This window comes from Salvia miltiorrhiza, chromosome 7, assembly GCF_028751815.1.
Source record: "Salvia miltiorrhiza cultivar Shanhuang (shh) chromosome 7, IMPLAD_Smil_shh, whole genome shotgun sequence".
In the NCBI taxonomy this organism is placed as follows: Eukaryota; Viridiplantae; Streptophyta; class Magnoliopsida; order Lamiales; family Lamiaceae; genus Salvia; species Salvia miltiorrhiza.
This window is the reverse complement of record NC_080393.1, coordinates 6,972,095-6,985,617: the sequence shown is the minus strand read 5'-3', so window position 1 is coordinate 6,985,617 and position 13,523 is coordinate 6,972,095. Positions and strand designations below refer to the sequence as shown.

The following is a 13,523-nucleotide window of genomic DNA, read 5'->3' as shown; positions in this document are numbered from 1 at the left end:
GTGGTGACAACTTTAAATTAGCTACCCACCACTATGAAATAAAGCAAACTATAGTCCAAATAAGTTTCAAGCTGGCATGATTGAAACATCATCCATTTTTTAGGAACAATTCATCTATGTGTACATAATATGGATATATATAATGCCCTTCTAATTTTAACGTAACTAATTCAATTATTTTTAGACAGATTCAAGCATTAAATACTTAATTCGAGGACTAATTTATCCCTCACACTCTTTGGCATATATATATACGGGGTAGTGGACGATTTTTCTTTCTTTACACAATCATATAAATCAGTGGTTGATTCCTTAAAAATCTAGACCGACACAAATATATATATGCGACAATTTCTTAGATGAATTAATCCTGTATAATTTTTGGATGATGAATATTTTAATTAATTATACTATTAATTAGAGAATACAAAATTATAATAAGTATAATAGTGAATTTAACACTGTGAATTATAAAAATTAAAAAGAACGTAATTAGGATAATAATGTGTGTGGAAATCTTGAATAAAAAATATCTAAAAATAAAAAATACTATATATTTTTTATAAGACGTACCAAAATAATAAAAATACATATTTTTAAAAGAACAAAAAAAGTATTTTAAGAGTTTATAAGCTTCGCACAACAATCTCTTAACACGTAAATTACATTACTACTAGTAGTACAGAACCGATCACCTACCCACCGTGGGCAAGCATAACGTGCCCACCATTGATGTGGCAATTTTAATTAGGAAAGAGAATTAATAAATCTTGCTCTAATTAAAATTCTCTTACCATAATTACAATTGTCACATCATGGTGGGCACATTATGCATGCCCACGGTGGGTAGGTGATCGTTTCTGACTAGCAGTATAACTCCAACTTTAATTTCTACATGTCTGTTTTCTGCATGTCCAATGTCCATGTCTTGAAAATTTAAAATTATAGATGGATCATGGAAAATTATTTCTTTATTCTCTTTGCTTTCCGATTATAGAGTTCACGATATCATCTGATCATTTGAATATCGAATTTTTTACTCATCTGATAATCCATTTGAACTAATCTAAATTTGAACTTTTTCTATATATATTTCATGTTATTCAAAAGGATAGTATGATATTTTTTCCATCATCCATATCGATAAGAACTTTTTGTGTGCTTTAGAGAATTATATTATAAAATTTGAAGGCTAACTAACAATTAAGGAGTGAAGGGTGATATGATATCATATGATATCACTATCTAGCTTTATACAACGAGTCATTTAATTCCGGACCCATATGAGTAATTAATATATTTTGATATACCTTATTATATTGAAGATATATTCCAGAATTAAATTATAATTATTTCCTATTTCTGAGTGAATGAGTTATTATATGATATAGAAGTAATTATAATTCTGTTCACGTAAACAACGATATTTATTTTTTCTTATGCTTGAAATATCTTTTAATGTTAAACTGTGGGAATACAACACACCACCTAAAGTGGGAAACATCACCTCAACTATGAATTTAATCAATTGTGCAATTCGCATGCAGGCGGGACCTCAACATCACACAATTGTGGAAAAACTACACCGCACGCATGCGAAAATACAAGACCACCTAAAGTGGAAAAATATCGTCTCAACATCACACAATTGTGGAAAAACTATACAACATCACCTAAAGTGAGAAAATATCGCCGCACGCAGGCGTGATTGAACCCCAAAACTTCTCACAAATAAGAGTCTTTGAGTGCCTCAACTTTGTTATTAGAGCAATGTCTCATTGGCTAGTTAAGAAAGAAATTAACAACATAAGTTTTACTAAATTTTTTTATCCTTTCTTCTTGTAGCATGATGTTGCAACTAATCTATGATACTCCATCTTACTCGCATAATTTTTTTAGATTATGTAATTTCACATGAAACAATTTATAACGATAATTACACATGCGTGAAATCGAACTCCTATATATTTTCATGAAAATGTTTCTGAAATTAAGTGTCACGTGCTTGATCATATATAACTACTTTTTCGCAGTGACTAAAACCGCAGTACTTTTTCCTTTAATAATTATAACAAATATTTATTATATAATTAAATAAGTCACCCACCACCAAACTAATCTTTACATCACAATGAAAAAATAACTATTGTACTTTAATTTGGTACAATATAAGTAAAGGTTGATACCAAATCTAATTTGTTATAAATTATTTATTTCGCTCGTAAACGAGGAACCCAACTCTTACATGCAAGGTCTCCACTTTATGAAAATGACATATGCCGGCTGATAATTATTATGGATCGATTATCTCGTACCTTAAATTACAATTATTCAATAATTTAATGTATTTTTTCCCTTTCTTTTGTCATTGGCCTTCCGCCAAATTTCTATGACATATACTTTTAAATAATCATTTTGCTTAACGAAAAGTTAATGGTAACTATAAAATTAAAAATATATTAATTTTAATATAAAAAATAAATAAATATATTATCATTCAAAACGAATAAAATATATAAAATATGGTGTACATGTCATGGTCTCCACTTCAAATAATAAATATATATCTCATTATATTATCTCCCTATTTAGAGGAATAAAAACAAGCACACCCTAATTATAAATATAAATAGCGTTTCTAATACTAGTAAACTTAATAATAATAATAATAATAATAATAATAATAATAATAATAATAATAATAATAATAATAATAATAATAATAATAATGCATTGTTATTAATGATAGTAGTACCTAGCTAGTAGTGTAGTACTACTATTACCTACTACTGCTGTTAAATAATTTCGCCATTTAGAAAAATTCAAAATAAAATAAAAATATAGTAATATAACAGTAGTATTTCCTAGTCCTCGTTTACTAAAGTACTGTTATGTACGTTTATTTATCTATTTAATCATTATTATGTACGTTTTCAATTCTAACCTAGCTTGCCCTCAAAAAAAAAAAAAAAATCTAACCTAGCTTTTAAAAAAAAGAAAAAAAAACTACTCACTTCGTTCACAAAATATTATCCTAATGGAGGATGACATGAGTTTTTAAAAAAATTGTACTATTATTTATTTAGTTACTGGAGAAAGGAACCCACAAATAAAGAAAAGTGAAAAAAGTTAACTAATTAGTTACTGAATGAAAAAATGAAGCTCACATGTTAGTAAGTAGAGAAAGGGATCCACAAAATTACTAAAAATAGATTATTACAAAATGACAAATTATAACAACATTTTGTGGTCGGAGGGAATAACAGAAAACTTTGTCAGTAGTAGACTAGTAGTGATCTATATATGGGTTAGGATTTCTCTCGATATATTTTAATTTCGATTCATTTTTTAAGTTCGTTTTTAAATCTCTATTAAATACTCCCTCCGTCCCACGAAACATGACTCACTTTTCTTTTTGATTTGTCCCACGAAGCTTGACCTGTTTTTAAAAATGGCAAAAAATTTACCATTTATTCACCTTTTCACTTTTTCACCTACCACACTTAACATATAAAATACTATTAACTAGTGTTACGCCTGTGCGATGCACAGGATTTAATTTTTTTTTATAGTTATATTGTCAATATTTTAATATATTTAAAATATAATAAATAGTCATACTATACGTATATTACCATTTGATAATCTATAATTTTTAAACTTTAAGAAGCCATATAGTTAGGGCTGGGAATCGGGTCGGGTTCGGGTACCCTACCCGAAAAAATCGGGTACCCGAACCCGAAAATACCCTAAATCTACTACCCGACCCCGACCCCGAATTTGAAATCGGGTACCCTAATACCCGACTCGGGTACCCGAGTCGGGTATTCGGGTACCCTAATACCCGATTTTAAAAAAAAATCGAAATGAGGAAATACAGCAGAAAACCAAGCCATTTCCCCAATTCAAAGCAGCAGCAAATTCTAATGAAGCTAAGCAGCAAATTCAGCCGAAATTCATACAAATCAAGAAATTCATACAAATCATAGAAAATCTGTATTTAAAAAAAAAAAAAAAAAAAAAAAGAAGAAGAAGAAGAAGAAGAGAAGGCGTAGGCGTTGTCGGAGCTCCACTGGCAAAGCGGGCAACTCGACTGAGTTGTGAGCCACCTATCGACGCACTCGGAGTGGAAGCAATGGCGGCAGCGCGGCAGCACTTTGACCTTGTCATATGCAGCTGGGGGCAGATCCGTGTGGGGGGGACTGGGAGCGCAGATCCGTGTGGGGGGGACTGGGGGGGACTGGGAGCGCAGATCCGGCGCAGATCCCAATGGCGGCAGCGCGGCCGAATATCCCAAGGCATATGCAGCACTCGCCGTCGGACATGGACTCCCGGTGCAGCACGATGGGGATGCTGCTGATGGAGGCGGCGTCCAGCCCCTGCCGCCGGGACAGCGCCGCGTGGGGGGGACTGGGAGTGGGGGCGGCGGCTGCAGGGAGGGGGGGGGAGGGATTACTTAGGGGTTAGGGCTGGATTTCAAATGGGGACGGAATCTGCCAGATTGGGACTTAAACTTTAATTATATAATTTAAAATTTATTAATTAAAAAATCGGGTAATTCGGGTATACCCGATACCCGATCGGGTATACCCGATACCCGATTTTTTCACACCCTAAATACCCGACCCCGACCCCGATCCCGAATTTTTCGGGTATAGGGTACCCGATACCCGATTTTTTCGGGTCGGGTATCGGGTACCCGATTACCCGATCCCGAAATTCCCACCCCTACATATAGTATCTTATTACATTATATATATATTATAAGTACTAAAATATATATTTAAGCATATAATCTTATATTTTAAGATTATATCGTTAACAGAAAAGTAAATTTAACTTTAAATAAATGAAGAAATAATAGACAAATAAATTTAAAACGTATTGTTCTTCGTAAATATATAGAACAATGGAGTCAAAAGTAGAATATTATATATTTTGCAATACTTCCTTGTATACAACATTTGTAGTAGCAGTTTTTTTGTTGTCACCTTCATTTTCACAAATCAAAATTTTTAAACCATTATGATTTGTGACACGTGAAACTGCTACATACAATTGGCCATGACGAAAAACAGGTTTTTACAAAAATAATCCAACGCGGGACAATGATTGACCTTGACTTTTATTTATCGTCATTGCATAAGAGACTATGATTGGAAACTGTTTTCTCTGGAATTTGAACGGCAATCTTGGATCCAATGGCGTCAATGACATTCTTGGTATGAGAACTTTATTTCCAGCATTCTGACCAGTTATAACTTTAGCTTCCAATACGTGGCTCCCAAGTCTTGTAATAACCAATCTAGTACCATTACACAAACCATTTGCATGATCTATATTTCTCAACAGCATGACTGGAGTTCCAACTTTCAAATATAGTTCATGATTGGGGACGCCAGAACATTTAAGACTATTTAAGAACTCTGGCGTGTGTATGTCCTGGAGCAATGATGAAGTTGATCACTCTGTTGTGCATGTCCTATCTGAGCTCAAATATTTTCTGCCTTCACACTCATTCAATGACACCATATATTGATTGATGGACTCAACCACATTTAGCGTGGGCGGCAAAATAGCTCGTTCCTGCAAATAGATCGAATTTTCAGTGCAATTGCTGGATGCCGAATAAATCTCATTGACAATAGCTGCAATAGGATCTCCTGAATATTTAATAAGACTTTCATCTGGAAGCTCAATCTCAACTTCACCATCATTTGGACCTCCTATTGTTCCATCTCCTATACTTGCTATCCACTTCGCAAATTGTTCCAATTGTATTGATTCTTCATTTGTGCATGCAGTTTGAAGTCTCATGTTCTTTGTCAATCTTAAGACAGTGCAACTCTTCCATAGATATGAAGAATCGATTGTTGTGTTCACAACATCTTGTCTGGTACCTTTAGGAACTACTGGTAAAATTTGACGAAAGTCTCCACCAAAAACAATTATTTTACTTCCAAATGGAACGTCATAGCTATGAGGGCAGGAAAAACGCATTATATCACGCAGAGTTTTATCCAATGCTTCAAAATAAATTTTATGCATCATAGGTGCCTCATCCCAAATGATAAGTTCTACTCTTATTATGAGATTAACAAGATCACTGCCTTGTTCTATATCGCACGTTGAGTCTTCATTTGCATTGATTGGAATTTTGAAGCGTGAATGTGTTGTTCTTCCTCCAGGCAAAAAAAAGAGAAGCTATTCCACTTGAAGCAACATTTATAACAATATCACCTTTTGAACGTAGTGCGGCAGATTCTCGTGCAAAAAAGAAATGGATCATGCTTCATGAGACGGAGGGAGTACTACTTAATTTCATTTTTAAATCATAGTATTATCATTAACCCAATTGCAGGAGTGGGAGCGGATCTCTACCGACTGAGTTTTCAATATTACGAGGCGGTCCTACAACTCTGCAGCCTACAAACCTGGGTAAATCAACTGCCTCTAATATTTCTTTCATTAATTTGGAAATAAAAGTACTCAGTTTGACATATTATATATGTTTCATCTTTTACAATCAATGTGCTTGTACATTTTAATTCTGTAGGTGTTTTCCGATAAAATGTTATAAATATTATATTTGTCTTTATATTGTGTTATGCACCTTAAAAATGTCGGTTACACTAAAGATTGATGTTGTCTTTACTATACTATTCAATTTTATTCCTCTTTGAATTTGTATGGCAAGATGATCAAATAAAAGCAAAGTTAATCATTCCGTCAAAGTAAATAGTAGATTAACTTAGATTAATTTGATCAATTTATACTATCACTCGAAATAAACGCCTCCTTGTAAAATAAAAGACTTGTTTTGTAAGAATAAACAGAATATACGGATCTCTAACTATAACTTAGCTTCTAGACTCTATCACACTTATAAGAAACATGAGACTACAATATGAAATCAAAGACTCAAAGAAGTATATATGCATAAGAGATGTCTTTGAAATAATCTCCACGTCGCCTTAAATAGATTTATCTTGCTCAACCCTAATTCACATTTCCTTTTGTGAAGAACCGATAATCTTTGATGATATATTTCAAATTGAGGTGCTCTGCCGTGAAATTGATTTTACGTAAAATCAGTTTCTCGAATGACACTATTTCAATATACAAATAACAATTTAACATTTTTAATGACACTACTTCAACATACAAATGACACTTTAAAATGTTATAGTGTCATTTGTATATTGAAGTAGTGTCATTGTAAAATCGGTTTCACAGGAGTTTTTGTGTTTCAAAATTTCAATCACTAATCTCATCAAAGGATTTACATAATAGCGAGGGAATAAAGTCACTGAAGACATATACACAAATATTTCGTGAAGATTATTTGCTTAACCAGTGCCAGTGCCACATATAAGAAAATTGCCATTTGAAACTCTGCATGATTAAGAAGGGACATTTCATATTTGTAAGTACTAGTATAGCAAAGTGCACAACTACATAATGACATGTTAAAACAGTATACAATTCATACGCTAACACTCTCTTTAAAGTTAAAGAGGGAAAAAAACAAAACTTTGATTTTTATATGCATTTGTAAATTTAATAATCTTGATTGTAATTTATGAGAAAAAAATAAAATTAAAAAAATGCTAACATAAAACTATATGTCAACAATATTCAGTTACAAACTGCGCGCTTACAAATAATGTGTAGCATAGCGTTCCTCTCTCTCTATGTATCATATGTGTGTATGTTTGTTGTCGCATGCATTAACTGATATTTATTTACAAGGCTGTCACAAAATATCAAGGCTGTCACATATGTGTATACTGCAAAGATGATAAAATCAACTTCGTAATATTTAATTATCGGATGTTAATTGATCCAAACACCTTCATGATCCTTAAATTAATTTATGAGTGTCGGTTTAGTTTGTATAAGTTTGATTATTTATGATTCTTAAATTTTGTTTAATCGTTTTTAGGGATGTTAGTGATTATATACACTCAAAATAAGCACTAACTTTTAAGAAAAATTACGGGATCATGAGAGAATAAAATCACACGATGGAATATATATATGCTCAGCATTCTCACTATGCACTAACATGTTTGTTTATCTCTTTTTCTCCTATTGGCAATGAAAACTATAGAGTTAATATTTGTGCAGCTTGATGCTGGTAAACTAATTAGTGTACTCGCAAAATTGCCTTATTTAAATCACAAATTTTACTAAAATCGAGAACTTTGTTCGATATGCTCGTTCAATGCAATTCGAGCATGTCGAACATTAATAGTAAATATACTAATGTTCGACATGTTTGACCATTACAAGTCGGGTATGTTGAGCATTAGCATATTTGTGGTAAATATATATATTCATGCTTGACCTCTCTTCGAATTGAGCATTAATGGTAAATATATCAATACTCGATAGCCTCGATTATTGCGAGTCGAATATTCTTAGAAAATGCACTAATGCTCGACATATTCTATCATTGCGAGTCGAGCAGTCGAACATCAATACAAAATATATTAATGCTCGACATAAGGGTAAAAAATAAATTTTCTTTTAAAAAAAAATTGTTATCACTCAAAGAAATGAAAACACACTCACATTCTAACTTTCTAGGTGACTCGAACATCTAACTTAGTGGTTGGAGGAGAAGCGTCTTATTAACAGACTGCGCTTCATCGTTAGGGTAAAAAAAAAATTAAATAGGTATAAATTATACTATATTTTATAAAAAATGAGTATTTTTTAAATTTTATGTTTCGGAATTATATATACATTTTGTCCCTAAATTCAACCTTACATAATTAACTTTATCAAAAATTCAAACACATGACCTCTATAGCTCAACCTAGGAACTACCTCTACATCATTATGCCACCCAATGATCGACGAATTTATTTCCTCAGATTTAAGACTTGATGGTTGGTTAAAAATCAGCAAAACAATAGTAGTTACTCAGAAAGAATGTTGGTTTGATAGTCCAAACAGAAATAATCGCACACATGGGTAGATTTAAATTACCAACGATTATTAATTTCTTTTAAGAGAAAAATATCATTTAGATAATCCGACGCATCAAAAGTCAAAGCAACATAATTGTTTGTACATAATTATCACATCATGGACAAATCATATTAATGCTTATACTACACGTAATTGATACTACTATTGGATGTTATAATATAATATAACTGATAATTAATTCAATGTAAAGAAAAGAGTACTCGTTTCTAGAAATAATATTATCGTTTGAACTAGATTTCGTGGACGATTTAATTTTAGTTTTCATTATTAATTAGCGTATTAGTTACATTTAGCCAAAATAAATAGATAGGGTTTTCGCGTTTCCTCATTAAATAAAATATAAGGACCTGTGAGATATAAATCATTTTCACAAACTTAACTTTATCGAATGGTCCAACCAAAATATATTGTTTCTTTATTTTTAGAGAAAAAAATAAAGTACTACTATCCTGGATATATATATTCATGAATATCTAATAATTTAAAAATAATAAAGATAAAAAGTAAAAAAATACTCCACCTTTTTAGTTGAACATTTGACAAATAAAACTATAACTTTTCAGATTAAAACCAAAACATTTTTTCTTTAAGGAAGGTAACATTTTATATTTATGCAGTTTGAAGGGATCAAAATGGTACTCACACATAGTTGAGGGGTAGAACTAAAACTCATACAATTTATATGCCCTAATGAATGTACAAAAAAACAATTACAGTTGGAGATTGAGATAAGCATGAAAAGGCCAATTCACCAACCACAATCAATTGTTTGTCTAATTGACACAAAATGCCCCCCACATAGTAATTAATACCATAAAAATAGTCCAATTTTATTTGGAGTATTTTTTTTCAGTGCCACATGGCTTACACAATGCACTAGAACTTTCAGCAATCACACAGTTTACACCGATTTGTGGTGTCACGCTTTTAGTAGTCAATCCTAGCACCTGTCACTTGCTCAATAAAATTAAATACTAACTTGCCCTAATAAAAACAATAGATTATATGGCTACAACCATTTGAGTTAAGTGTATTCAACGTTCATATCATAATGTTACATGCGTGGGACAAGACTTACACTTTAATTTATCAACACTATATTTTAGGTTATTATTTTCTCGACATATTTTTGTCTACTTCCGCTTATTTATCTAGAACCCATATTTTCATTCATGATTATTCAACTACCTAAAACTAAACTAATATAGTCCGTCGTCATAAATAGTTAATACTCCTACTAAAATAAGATTGCTAGTATAAATAGTAAATACTCACTAATCAAGTAGTATGTTGTTCTCCTAATAATTTTATTAAGTAGTAATTATATGAATGTATCTATTAAGTATTAACCAATTAAATACAAAAATACCACTGAATTAAGATGAATATATTACTATTGATGGTGTATCATGTATGTTGCATGTCGACAAAAAGAATACATTTTTAAATTCAAAATCACACAATTCACACATCAAATGCGTGTTTGATATTGACTAATACACTGTATTAACTAATTTAGTACGAATCAGTCTAGTATTTGATATTATTTAGTAATAATGCGGATGACCCGATTTAATCCCACGACCTAGTATTATTAATCCAAATTTCTTAGGATTAATAATACCACCTCCCCCAAGGATTAACTTAAACCAAGATATTTATTATTTAGCCATGATAGCAAACACCAACTCAGTATTAATAATCTGTCATTATCCACGCTAAATATCCTGGTTACAAATTATCCTACATAATCCTTTACTGAAAACCAAACGAGCCCTTATCAATGTACAATATCGGAATCCAGCAAGTATGCAAAATCTTAAAAAAAAATTGAGTAATTTAAATACAAAGTTTGAAATTAATATGTAAATAAAAGAATAATGTATTGAAAGTTACAAAATTTATATAGAATACTCCCTCCGTCCCACGAATCTTGACACGTTTTCCTTTTTGGGCCGTCCCACGAATCTTGACACATTTTCATTTTGGATAATAATTACTTATTATCTTCTCTCTTCTACTTTATCACTTTTATTACTCTCTCTCTCTTTCTCCTACTTTATTACTTTTATTACATTCTTTCTCCTACTTTATCACTTTTATATTTTATTAACTATACACTTAAAACACTAATCTGCAACTCCTTAATTCCCGTGCCGAATCCAAACGTGTCAAGATTCGTGAGACGAATGAAGTAACTCTTAATTTGTATGGAATTAACCCTTAATACAATTATATGGTGGCTGGAAACTGTCAATTCACATTGACTAATTGCAGGTAAATGTCCATTTTACCTTGTAATAACGGATACACTGTGACAAAAAAAAAATCACAACTTCAAATTTGAGAAATACATGTTAAATTAAATTAATTACACATAGCTCATACATAACGCGACTACCATCATCTATAATGATTTTGTTATTAAATTGAAGCTTTATTAAGAGAACCAAAAAAGGAATAAAGAAAGAGGGGAGAAGAAACCTAAGCAACCATTGAAAGCACATGACGCAAACTAAGGGCCTGTTTGATATGGGTTTATAGGTAGGATAAATTAAATTAATACAGGTTAGTGTGATGTTTGATATCATGTTCTATTAATGTGGTCAACTCCTACTTAATCCTACTTCTATATGCTATTTTGTGGGAATAACCCATACTAATAATCCGGCCTCCCCCCCTCGGATAACTTTAATACTGCGAAGTTGGATAAAAATTCTGCTACCCTTTCTCACGCATATCGATGCAAATGCCCAAGTAATGGTGGACATATATGATATTTTTAAAATTATATGAGGATAGTTTTGGTATTAGATAATATAATCCAATATAATCCTATGAATATCAAACACAATATAGGATTAAGTAGCCATGATATCAAACACCCATGAAATAATATAAATCCACACTAATCCACACTAATTTTTCAAGATAATTTTAATCCTAATCAATTCTAAACTGCAAATCAAACGGCCCCTAAGGGTAATATCTCGTTAAAATCTATTTAATGAAAATCCAATGCGAAAATTATTAAGCAGTAAAAGAAGTGTCTTTTTAAAGCAGGAACCGAACAACCAAAGTAAAAAAGGAAGCATGAAGATTGTTTCGGAACTTGGGACTAATCGTCACCCAAAAACTAATCATCTATAGAAAATGACGTTTAGTTGGTACTCTCTTACAAATATGGACCGTAAATTTCTTTTTATACAAAACCGTCCATTTTGATTTTCTCAAATACTATCAAATAAGGACCAACAATCATCTTCTTGAGTTAGGTATATGAAAATTCAACATATAAATTAAGAGAGTGAAAGATAATATAGTCGGAAATATAAGGGCGTTAGTTTTGGACCTTTTGCTAGAATTATCTTTTATCTAATGTTATAATCTCTATGTCGGTACATTATTGAAATAAAGAAGATATTGAAAAATGTGACAGCGTAGTTAATGAAATTGTTGACAACCAGTATAAGAATGACCACAGTGACATGAAGTTGTGCAACATTAAGATTTACTCATAGCCTATCACCAATGCTGGATTATCCTCGTAGAAAAAACTTCTTTTAAAACCATCAAATTAAACAATATTAATAAATTATTTGCCTAAACAACTATTTTGTGGCAATTGGCTATGAATATGCAAGTTGGATGCGAAAAAAAAAAAAAAAAGAGAATGTGTCGGTGTGCAGTGTTTGGTATCCCAAAGTCCAGTCTCACTCTCTCTTTTGGGTATCCCAATATTCCCTTTTGAATGTAGCCACAATTTTTATCAATTAGTCAATCACACCCTTAATTATTTTATTATTGTCATTTCACATTCCACACCCCTCTCCCCTTCTACTAATTTATTTTTTTCTATTCTATTTGTAGTGCCACGAGGGTAAAATAGACATTGAATATACTACAAATTAAACATTATCAAGAACTATGTTAATATAGTTTAGATATTCTATTCACCATTATACTTCGAGCTAAAACATGTTTTTGCAGTGGAGTTGTTGAGTAATTAAATGCTTGGCTGAGAATCGTAGAAAATTTTGTTTGGGAAACGAACCATTTTTTAATTTTTAATATCATAAATTCATCGAAGAGAATAAGCTCAAACTTAAGAAAATTCGTTTATAATTTAATATTAAGGCGTTAGTGAGCTTTGAACTGATATATCTTTATCAACAAGAATATTTATTTAATGACTTAACTCATTCCCAATGAGACAAAATAAGGCAATTATTATTGGACATGGTACAAAGGAGTAATTGTCCGATAAATTAATCGAATGTAAATAATTTAAACATGATAAAAGAATTGATAGTATGAAAATGTATACTCATTTCACTTATAAAAGTTTTGGGAGAAATTTGAAAGAGTCATCTGAAGTTTGAACTTAGATCCAAAGTGGAAATTATTATATTAATTAAAGTTTGTCTTTATTTTAATTTTGAATAATAGTAGTGATTTACATAAAAACAAAGTTGATGTAAATTCAGATCACATGAATGGGCCTGATTGATGACTGATTATTG

The 13,523-nt window shown here is 31.4% G+C and overlaps 1 protein-coding gene across 1 annotated transcript in view; it reads right to left on the bottom strand.

The window, feature by feature from the left end:
• Positions 1-13,523, bottom strand: part of LOC130992114 (nucleolar complex-associated protein 2) — an 884,658-nt gene that overhangs the window by 507,592 nt on the left and 363,543 nt on the right. The gene's annotated exons all lie outside the window — the stretch shown is intronic.